The sequence below is a fragment of the Arachis hypogaea genome, chromosome 5, assembly GCF_003086295.3.
Source record: "Arachis hypogaea cultivar Tifrunner chromosome 5, arahy.Tifrunner.gnm2.J5K5, whole genome shotgun sequence".
NCBI classification, from domain to species: domain Eukaryota; kingdom Viridiplantae; phylum Streptophyta; class Magnoliopsida; order Fabales; family Fabaceae; genus Arachis; species Arachis hypogaea.
In genome coordinates, this window is record NC_092040.1 from 74,638,702 (window position 1) to 74,650,557 (window position 11,856).

The following is an 11,856-nucleotide window of genomic DNA, read 5'->3' on the forward strand; positions in this document are numbered from 1 at the left end:
GGTCGTTCTCCGGTGTCAACTTCGTCCTCTTGTTCTGATGCGGCGTGGCCATTGTTGAGAGGGTCGTCCGCCATGGTAAAGGGATGACTTCCAGGTCCCCGGCAACGGCGCCAATGTTCCGAGGGTTACCTGAAACGTGTAGCTCGGTCGTCTTGGAGAAGTCCCGAGGTGGGGGAACTGATGACCCGAGCTTGATATGTAGAGTGGTTGGTGGTTGTACCTGCAATGACACTCCGATGCTTAAGTTAGCATGGGTCCAAGCAGATATGTGTAGAATGTGGAATGAATGCCATACCTGGGTGTTCCAGTGTATTTATAGTAGTTGGCCGTGATCTTCCCTGGATAAGATATTCTTATCTTATCTTATCTTTTGGGAGTTTTATCTCTATCTTTTGTGGAACCGCCCTTTCTAGGCCTTTTCGGCCTTTAGGTTTTGGGCTGCGTTCCTTTTGATGGGCCTTCCTTGCTTTATGGTCTGAGGTCCGACCTTTAGGTGTGGGCCTTAGGGCGAGGTCGGACCTTCTATGAACTTGCCGAGTTGGGGAGCTCGGTCAGGGTATGAACAGAAACTATCCATAATTGGAATCCTTCGGAACCTTGGGAAAGGAATGGAGGATTCATGCTAGAGAAGCTTTCTCACAGTGAATTGGATTGGGGTTTGGATGGATATTGTGACATGTAATCCTACCAAATTGTGGTTCATGAAACTGTGTGGTATAATTAGTGATCGAGCATCATCTCTTCTTATGAACATTTAAACCAAGGGATTGGGAATTTGTTTGTTTTTAGAGAGAATTGGTGAGCCAAGGGATTGGGATCCAATCATATAAGATTGCCAAGCAAAATTCAATGAATGCATTGGTTGAGGAAGGGATAAAAATGTTTTGATTCGGAGATCTCAATATCTCCTGAAACCCAATGAATTCCCCATTTCTGATCTACCACTTTCTCTTTACATTCTGCAATTAAATTCATGCAATCACCCCGATCCCTTTTTAATTTTAGCAATTTAGCTTCTCGCTCTTTAATTCATGCAATTTAAGATTCCGCAATTTCAATTTCTTGCCATTTACGTTTCCCGCCAATTTTACATTCCGCAATTCTCATCTAAATCTTGATTCCGCTCAACTAGAACAGACTTCTAATCCGAATTGCTCACTCAACCAATCCTTGTGGGATTCGACCTCACTCTATTGTGAGTTTTTACTTGACGATAACCGGTGCACTTGCCGGAAGGAATTTTTGCCGATCGTGCAATTTCCTAAAATCGTAGCATCAAGTTTATGGCACCGTTGCCGGGGATTGGTTTTCGATTGACAATTCTCAAATTGGAAGTTAACTAGATTGAGCATTTTTCTTGTTTTGTTAATTCAGTTCAAGTTACTTGTTGAATTTTAATTTCTGCACTCTGTTACTTGCTTTCTTTCTTTATGCCTTTAAATTCAAGCAACTAACTCACTGACTCACTAACTATTTGAATTAATTCCTCAACTGCTCTAACCATACTCTTCCATTAACCAAGAGTATTTCACTTGTTTGTTGCCTGTTCTGTGTTCTTGTATGATAGGTAGGAGAGGAGAGACATCAACTCCTCCATATACCGAACCAGAGAGGACCCTTCATAAACTTAGAAGGGAAGCAAGAGGGAAGAGAGTACTGGGAGAAGAAGAATCTGAAGGAGAATCTGAGGACAATTTTGAGGAAGCTCTAGATCTCAACATGGATAGAGAAGTTCACAACCATGAGAGAGCTGACGGAAACAATGCCATTCCCGAGAGGAGGGTTCTTGGTTCATACATAAACCCAACCTCTGGGAATTGTGGTAGCAGCATTCAGAAACCACCCATTCAGGCCAACAATTTTGAACTCAAACCACAGCTAATATCACTGGTGGAGAATCATTGTTCATTTGGTGGGAGTGCTAATGAAGATCCAAACCAACATCTCACAAAATTCCTGAGAATTTGCGACACTGTGAAGTCCAATGGAGTCCAGGAAGATGCCTATAAACTGCTCTTGTTCCCATTTTCACTTAGGGACAAGGCAGCTAAGTGGCTGGAATCATTCCCAAGGGGGAGCCTAACAACCTGGGATGAGGTGGAAAGCAAGTTTCTGGCATGTTTCTACCCCCCACAAAAGGTCAATAAGCTTCGATCTGAGGTTCAGACTTTTAGACAACAAGATGGTGAAACTCTCTACGAGGCATGGGAGAGGTTCAAGGATTTGACAAGGAAATGCCCACCAGACATGTTCCATGACTGGGTGCAATTGCATATTTTCTATGATGGACTTTCTTATGAATCAAGGAAGGCTGTAGACCATTCATCAGGAGGTTCATTGAACAGGAAGAAGACTGTGGAAGAAGCCATTGAAGTGATTGAGACAGTGGCTGAGAATGAGTACTACTATGCTTCAGAGAGATACAACACTAAGGGAGTCATGGAGCTGAACCATGTTGATACAATTCTAGCCCAAAACAAGGTGTTTGCCAAGCAACTAGCAGAGCTCACCAGGAAATTAGAAACAAATCAAGTGGCTGCAATACACACACAAGATCAAGAGGAAGTAAGCACTGAAGGAGGTGATTGGGAAGAGGCCAACTCTGTGGGAAATCAACAAAGGCAACCATATGATCCATATTCCAACACTTACAACCCAGGCTGGAAAAACCACCCAAACCTTGGGTGGGGAAACCAGCAAACCCAACCACAAAACCACAAACCTTACAACCCCAACCAACATAACAATTCCACATACCAAAACTCCAACCAAAGATCATACCAAGCCACACAAAACACTTACTCCCAACCACCATATCATGGCCAAAATAATCAACCTGCCCAACCTAATCCGAACCAACAATTTCAAGATCAATTAAACAGGATAGAAGGAATGCTTGCAACCATGGGTCAAGACATAACCGAATTGAAAGCCTTTAAGGAAGAAGTAAATTCTAACTTGCAAAACCAAGGAGCTGCCATCCAGAAGCTAGAAAATCAAATTGGGTATTTATCTAAGCAAACCCCTGGGCCAAGCGTTTCTCATGCTGCCAAGGCTATTGCAAGGGAAGAATGCAAGGCCATCACCATATTGAAGGAAGTCTCAGAAGAAGAAGGAATCAGACCCTCAGAACAGGAGCCAGAAATCTTGAAGGAAGGTGTGGAAGAAGCTAAGCAGGAAAGTGAAACTGAGCAAGCCAAGGAACTTCAAAATAAAGGCATGCTGGAAACATACCAACCAAAAGCACCATTTCCTCAGAGGTTAGGAGGAGGTGAAAAAGGGAAAACATATTCAAGGTTTTTAGAGACATTTAAGTCTCTCCATATCAATATTCCCTTTCTTGAGATTCTCCAGCAGATGCCTACACATATCAAGTATTTGAAGGAATTGCTGAGCAAGAAAAGAGTTTTGAAGGGAGGACAAACTGTAATAATGAACAAAGAATGTAGTGCCCTCATCAAGAAGGACATAGTCTCTAAGAAAACAGACCCAGGAAGTTTTCATATCCCCTGCATCATAGGGGAAACAAAAATTGATAGAGGATTCTGTGATCTAGGAGCTAGCATAAATGTGATGCCTCTGACTCTTATGAAGAGGCTACAACTGAATGAGGTGAGATCCACTGATGTAATCATACAACTGGCTGACAAAACTCAGAAGCAAGCTGAAGGGGTAGTTGAGAATGTGCTGGTGAAAGTGGGAAATTATTTCTTCCCCACAGACTTTGTCATTTTGGACATCGAGGAAAGCTACCTACACCCTATCATTCTGGGAAGGCCATTTCTAGCCACTGCTAGAGCGCTCATAGATGTAGAACAAGGAGAGCTAATTTTGAGAATACATGATGAACAGCTCATTTTCCATGTTTTCAAACCTGCATCTGAGCCTGAACCAGAACCTGAAAAGCCTAAGGATGATAGTAGCCATCTGTGTTTTGAGGAAAGCAATCCAGCAGCTGAAACTCTGAAACAGTCCTTGGAAGGCAAACAAGAATTGCAAGAGTTAAAGCCACAAGAATCAATAGAAACAGATCAGAAGGATTCTCCTGGCATAAGGGTCAATGAAGAAATCCTCAAGAGAGAGGGAAGAATTGTAAAGAAATTGCCAAGAGGGTGGAGAAACAAGAAAATTCCCACTGAAGGTTTCTCTCCGGGAGATAAAGTGATATCAAGTCATTATCTGCCAATCCCACCTGGCCTCAAAACCATTCCTTCCCAGCTCCCTCAAGTGTTCACAATCAGGAAAGTTCTTTCTATGGAACATTTGGAAATCATGAAGGAATCAAATGGGGACGTTTTCATAGTGAGAGGAGAGGACATCAAGCACTACAATCCACCCTAACAAGGGACAACCGTCAAGCTAGTGACGTTAAAGAAGCGCTTCATGGGAGGCAACCCATGTTTCAGTATCCTTACTCTTTATTGTTTTGCTTTGCATCTAATAAAGCATGGTTTCTTATGCATGAACTTGAATCCTCAGGACAACTGTTGATAAGGTGCACTAAACATTGCATGTAAAATACAATTGGTCTCTAAGTTTGGTGTGCCTGAAGGCACCCCAATTCTTATTCAAATTGTATTCAATCTTTCATTCAAGGTGCACAACCAAACATTAAGTTTGGTGTTCCTCTTTGAACACAGTTAATGAAAAGCAAGAAGTTCCTCTGGATTTAGAAATTCATGACAAGTATACCATTTGCATGTTTTAATACTTTGATTTCAATTACTTTAGGTAGTAAAATTGTTTAGGATCAAAGAGCCAAAGTGACTATGATTTATTAGAATTATGCACATCCATTAAGGACAACCAACATGGATTTCATGTCATCAGGAGACATTACCAAACACTAAGTTTGGTGTCCAGTAATAAGTGTGCATACATACAAGGGTCACGGCTATAAGCTCATGAAGTCAATCATTGATTTACAATTCAAAAAGAATGAAAAACATGTGCAAGTACTATTCATTATTCACATGGACCGAAAAAAATGATAGCAAAGTTGTTTGTTTGTGCAGGTACAAAAGGAAAGATAAGAATGGATGAAAAAGACAAAGGGGGAGGTACGGTGCTTGGTCAAAAAGGGAGTTCACAAGTCTTTGAAACTAACACATGGGAAAAGGAAGTTCTGCATGAAAAGATAGCTACATGTACAACTTAATGCACCCAGAATACCTCCAAGAAAGTGAAAAGCAATTAGTCTTTCTCCCTCATTCATATATTTACCATCAAGCCATCCTTCACAAATCACCCTAGCCGTCCATTTTTCACTTGCATGCACTATAAAGAACCACTTGGGGAACGAGTTCCACACCACCAAATCTCCTTCTTGCACATATTCTTTCATCATAGCATAACTACCTCTTGCCGAAAACAACCTCACCACACTTCTAACAACATTTTCTTACTTCACCTTGTCAACCTTAGCTTGTCACTTGCCAAAACTAAAGAACCAATGGCAGCCTCATCTAGCCACAAAAGAAGAAAAGACAAGCAGCCAATGGAGGAGGAAAGGGAATTTGATGCATGGAAATACAAATCAGTTTTCCATGAGATTCAGGCCGAATGGATGAAACCTAAAAGGATACTAGCTAAGATTCCCTTTGACCTTGGAGAGGAGGAGTTCCCTAGTGTTTGGGAGAAGATCAAAAAGAGGAAGTGGGAGCTCCTGACTAAGCCAATCACTAGAATCAACATCAACCTGGTGAAGGAGTTTTATGCAAATGCAGTGAGGGAGGATCCAACCGAGGAACCCACATACAAAAGCTATGTGAGAGGGGTGGAAGTTGACTTCAGCCCCAAGGCAATCATGAAAACTCTTGGCCTGAAAAACATACGTTTCAGCCAAGCAAGTTATGAGGATAGGATGATAGGAGAACCTGACTATTTGACTATTGCTGAAGACCTTTGTGCCATCAGAGCTGAATGGGTGAGAGGAACAAAAGGGGCTCCAAGAATCTTGAGAAGGGGAGACCTAACACCTGAAGCTAAAAGGTGGTATGAAATAGTTAGGAGATCCATCCTACCCACTGCAAACTCTTCAGAAATACTCCCTAAAAGAGCCGTCTTGCTACATTGCATTATGATGGGAGGAGAGATCAAAGTTCATAAACTCATTGCTGAACAGATACAAGAGTTTAGTGAGAAAAGTGACCCTGACTCCTGGCTCCACTTCCCTAGCACCATCATCAGACTATGCATCAAGGCCTAAGTACCACTTGAAGATGCAAGACCTAATTGGCTACATCCTGGAATGGCCATGACTGCTCACAGAATGACTCTTGGCCCAATTGCTCCAAGACATACAAAAAGAAGAAATGAAGAAGGGCAACAAGCAGAAGGGGAGCAAGAAGCAGAGTAAGAAAGAGAAGAAGAGCAAGAAGAGCAAAGAGATCCAGAAAGAAGGCAACAAGTTTCCAGAGACCCCATGGATATGAGCAGAATGCAGGAAATCATAGAAGGAATGTCTCAACAATACATGAGGTCTCAAGAGAAGCAAGAGGACTTTCACCTAAAAATGATGGACATGCAAAGGAACTTTGAATCAAGATTCCTAGATCTGCAAAGGGAACAGAATTTACAATTACAGGAATCCCTCAGCCACATAGGCCAACACCAAGATGACAATATCTTGGCAATCAAGGAAGCCACCACTTTGCAGAATGCAAGATATGCAGTTCAAGCTGATTACAACATCAGTTCTCAAATCAAGCTTAACTACATAGGGGAACATCTACACAAGATGGACCCAGCATTCCCAGCTTTTGATGAGTATTTCAAGGGGAGGAAAGAAGGAGAAATGAACAAGGCAGTGATCCTTGAAGAAAGAGTGGAAGAAACAATGAAAAAAGCTGGATTCTGGACAAAGCTCATAAGAAAAGACAAAGGAAGTACAAGTGGTCAAAAAGAGGCAAGAAGCAAGAAGAAGCAGGACCCCAAGAATCAAGAAGAACCAAGCAACAAATGAGAGGTGGTTTTGTTCCTTAATAATCAAATAATAGTTTGTGAATTGTCTTTATGAGCTTTCTTTCATTTTAAGTCATTTAAGTTTTATGTGAAATTTCTAGTATGTTTGTCTGTTTACTGCTTTGAATAAAGTGAATGTCTAGATGTTTGTATATAACTTCACCTTCTTAAACAAATGCTTTCCATGCTTGTTCTGTTTCCAAATATAAAAGAAAAGTTTGAACAAAAGTAACTTGGCTCAATTAGTGACAAATCAAGTAGAATTAAGTGGTGGTATGCATGCTTGATTGTTTAGTCAGATCACTGGAAATTGAGTGTAGAATTATCATTTTTGTGTAGAAGTTTGAATACTGTCTATGGATCTTGATGAATAAATGTCTTTGGCCATGAAAAAGAAAGAAAAAGTAGAAGAAAAAGCCACTGAAAAAGGGCAACCAAAAAGCAAAAAAATTGAGAAAATAAGCTAGGCACCAATGGTTTGAACTTCTGAGACAAATGCCTGTGGTGTTTATGTATTAAGGATATGCTTGGATGAATAGGTTCTGAGGAGTGTTTCAACACTTGGTAATTTGGGTTAACTAACCCGGGATTATCAACCAAAAGTCCATTATCAAGAGCAACCTAAATACAAAACATTTAGTCACACAAAGAGGTGCTGGGCACCAATGTCTCAAGAAGAAATGTGAACTAAAATGCCTGTAGTGGATATGTGTAGTGCACTGATAAGAAAAAGAAAATGCCAAAGGCTTGTGCAACACATGACACTGAGCAAACAAGGAGCAAAGGAGCTCTAAGAAAAAGAAAAACAAAGAAGGGAAAAGTGCCAAGGACATAAGAATAACAAGAGGCCATAGCAGTGTTTGATGGATGCAATGAAAAAGTGATAATCTTACCTGATAAGAATGAAAAAGTGATGCTGCAACTTTCTGCATAAAACCCTTCTGATGAACTTCAAATGCTTGCTAATATAGCCAATGTAATTGCTTTCTGTTTCATACATTCTTCTCAAATAACTCAGGACTTGCTTAGGGACAAGCAAGTATTAAGTTTGGTGTTGTGATGCCAAGGCATCTTAGGCTAGTTTCACTAGCATTTTTCTGTTAGTTTTAGTTGTTTTATGCATTTTCTTGAGCTTAAAGTAACCAAGAATGGTTAAATGAATAACAAAGCAATGAACCATCCAAACAGTATGATTTTGATGCAAATTCCATGAGTTTTTAGTTATATTACTTGACTGCTATGAATGGAAGATTTCTCATGAAATTTTGCAAGACTTTGATGCAGTTGTTTGGATGATTTCAAGGAAGAAGAGGCTAGGCAAGGAAGCAACAAAATCAATAAAGGAAGCTTGAATATCACATGTGGAGTTTAAGTTCCAGTTTAAGCTTAAACTGGAACTTAAACTACCAAGCCATATAATGCTGGGAACTATCAGTGGCGTTTAAGCTCCAGTTTAAGCTTAAACTGGAGCTTAAACGCCAAAATCATGAAAGCTGAGGAAAAGCTGGAAGTGGCGTTTAACCTCCAGTTTAACCTTAAACTGGAAGTTAAACGCCAGAAATGAGAAATGCACCAGGGAGCCATTTCCACGTTTAAGCTCCAGTTTAACCTTAAACTGGAGCTTAAACGTGTTCGACCAAAATTCTCCTCCAGGGATGCTTTCTTCATTTCCACGTTTAAGCTTCAGTTTAAGCTTAAACTGAAGCTTAAACGTGTTCGACCATTCCACACTCCAGGGTTGCTTTCTTCCATTTCCACGTTTAAGCTTCAGTTTAACCTTAAACTGAAGCTTAAACGTGTTCGACTACTTTACCCTCCAGGGTTGCTTTCTTCCATTTCCACGTTTAAGCTTCAGTTTAACCTTAAACTGAAGCTTAAACGTGCTTGAGTTATACCACCTCCAGGAGTGTCCAATGTTTAAGTTCCAGTTTAAGCTTAAACTGGAACTTAAACGTGCTTCCACAAAAGGCATCACTGGAAGTGTCTGGCGTTTAAGTTGCAGTTTAAGCTTAAACTGCAACTTAAACGCCACTATTTGAAAAGGTTTCTGGGCCAAAGATATTGCAGTTTAAGTTAGCATTTGAGCACAAACATTAACTTAAACGTACTCTGGTATGAAACCCAATTGAATATCATGGTTTATGGGATTGGGCCTGAAGAATTGATGAGTCTGGAATTTCAATTTGTTGAGTCATGTGTCATTACTTGATTATCACTAAGTTGGCTCAATGAATGTTACAGAATTGGATCAGCAGCCTCATCAGGATTATGGATCATAAACCCAAAGCAAAAGGAAATCAGGGAAAGGCCTCAAAGCCCAAGAAACACAACAGAAGCTCAATTTAGAAAGTGTATAAATAGGATAGAATTTAAGTTAGAAAAAGAAACTTTGGATCATTTTTCGAGTTTTCATACTTTTTGTAATTGAATTCAGAGCTATGACTCACTAAACCCCTTTCATTGGGTTAGGGAGCTCTATTGTAATTCAATGAATCAATAATAGTTTTTATCTTCTTCTTCAATCTTTTCTCTTGAATTTTGTTAGAAAGCATCTCGATCTAATTCCATTGGTTAGTTGTCTTGGGAAAGAAACTATCCATAATTGGAATCCTTCGGAACCTTGGGAAAGGAATGGAGGATTCATGCTAGAGAAGCTTTCTCACAGTGAATTGGATTGGGGTTTGGATGGATATTGTGACATGTAATCCTACCAAATTGTGGTTCATGAAACTGTGTGGTATAATCAGTGATCGAGCATCATCTCTTCTTATGAACATTTAAACCAAGGGATTGGGAATTTGTTTGTTTTTAGAGAGAATTGGTGAGCCAAGGGATTGGGATCCAATCATATAAGATTGCCAAGCAAAATTCAATGAATGCATTGGTTGAGGAAGGGATAAAAATGTTTTGATTCGGAGATCTCAATATCTCCTGAAACCCAATGAATTCCCCATTTCTGATCTACCACTTTCTCTTTACATTCTGCAATTAAATTCATGCAATCACCCCGATCCCTTTTTAATTTTAGCAATTTAGCTTCTCGCTCTTTAATTCATGCAATTTAAGATTCCGCAATTTCAATTTCTTGCCATTTACGTTTCCCGCCAATTTTACATTTCGCAATTCTCATCTAAATCTTGATTCCGCTCAACTAGAACAGACTTCTAATCCGAATTGCTCACTCAACCAATCCTTGTGGGATTCGACCTCACTCTATTGTGAGTTTTTACTTGACGATAACCGGTGCACTTGCCGGAAGGAATTTTTGCCGATCGTGCAATTTCCTAAAATCGTAGCATCAAGTTTATGGCACCGTTGCCGGGGATTAGTTTTCGATTGACAATTCTCAAATTGGAAGTTAACTAGATTGAGCATTTTTCTTGTTTTGTTAATTTAGTTCAAGTTACTTGTTGAATTTTAATTTCTGCACTCTGTTACTTGCTTTCTTTCTTTATGCCATTAAATTCAAGCAACTAACTCACTGACTCACTAACTATTTGAATTAATTCCTCAACTGCTCTAACCATACTCTTCCATTAACCAAGAGTATTTCACTTGTTTGTTGCCTGTTCTGTGTTCTTGTATGATAGGTAGGAGAGGAGAGACATCAACTCCTCCATATACCGAACCAGAGAGGACCCTTCATAAACTTAGAAGGGAAGCAAGAGGGAAGAGAGTACTGGGAGAAGAAGAATCTGAAGGAGAATCTGAGGACAATTTTGAGGAAGCTCTAGATCTCAACATGGATAGAGAAGTTCACAACCATGAGAGAGCTGACGGAAACAATGCCATTCCCGAGAGGAGGGTTCTTGGTTCATACATAAACCCAACCTCTGGGAATTGTGGTAGCAGCATTCAGAAACCACCCATTCAGGCCAACAATTTTGAACTCAAACCACAGCTAATATCACTGGTGGAGAATCATTGTTCATTTGGTGGGAGTGCTAATGAAGATCCAAACCAACATCTCACAAAATTCCTGAGAATTTGCGACACTGTGAAGTCCAATGGAGTCTAGGAAGATGCCTATAAACTGCTCTTGTTCCCATTTTCACTTAGGGACAAGGCAGCTAAGTGGCTGGAATCATTCCCAAGGGGGAGCCTAACAACCTGGGATGAGGTGGAAAGCAAGTTTCTGGCACGTTTCTACCCCCCACAAAAGGTCAATAGGCTTCGATCGGAGGTTCAGACTTTTAGACAACAAGATGGTGAAACTCTCTACGAGGCATGGGAGAGGTTCAAGGATTTGACAAGGAAATGCCCACCAGACATGTTCCATGACTGGGTGCAATTGCATATTTTCTATGATGGACTTTCTTATGAATCAAGGAAGGCTGTGGACCATTCATCAGGAGGTTCATTGAACAGGAAGAAGACTGTGGAAGAAGCCATTGAAGTGATTGAGACAGTGGCTGAGAATGAGTACTACTATGCTTCAGAGAGATACAACACTAAGGGAGTCATGGAGCTGAACCATGTTGATACAATTCTAGCCCAAAACAAGGTGTTTGCCAAGCAACTAGCAGAGCTCACCAGGAAATTAGAAACAAATCAAGTGGCTGCAATACACACACAAGATCAAGAGGAAGTAAGCACTGAAGGAGGTGATTGGGAAGAGGCCAACTCTGTGGGAAATCAACAAAGGCAACCATATGATCCATATTCCAACACTTACAACCCAGGCTGGAAAAACCACCCAAACTTTGGGTGGGGAAACCAGCAAACCCAACCACAAAACCACAAACCTTACAACCCCAACCAACATAACAATTCCACATACCAAAACTCCAACCAAAGATCATACCAAGCCACACAAAACACTTACTCCCAACCACCATATCATGGCCAAAATAATCAACCTGCCCAACCTAATCCGAACCAATAATTTCAAGA

General features: G+C 40.5%; 2 non-coding genes across 2 annotated transcripts; both read right to left on the reverse strand.

The window, feature by feature from the left end:
* Positions 1–2,145: 2,145 nt before the first annotated feature.
* LOC112805076 (small nucleolar RNA R71) lies at positions 2,146–2,249 on the reverse strand. The gene has a single exon (XR_003203687.1). It is a non-coding gene; the product is annotated as a small nucleolar RNA R71 (small nucleolar RNA).
* Positions 2,250–11,131: 8,882 nt separating this feature from the next.
* On the reverse strand, positions 11,132–11,235 carry LOC112804266 (small nucleolar RNA R71). Its single transcript, XR_003202882.1, has one exon. It is a non-coding gene; the product is annotated as a small nucleolar RNA R71 (small nucleolar RNA).
* Between the last annotated feature and the right edge of the window lie 621 nt (positions 11,236–11,856).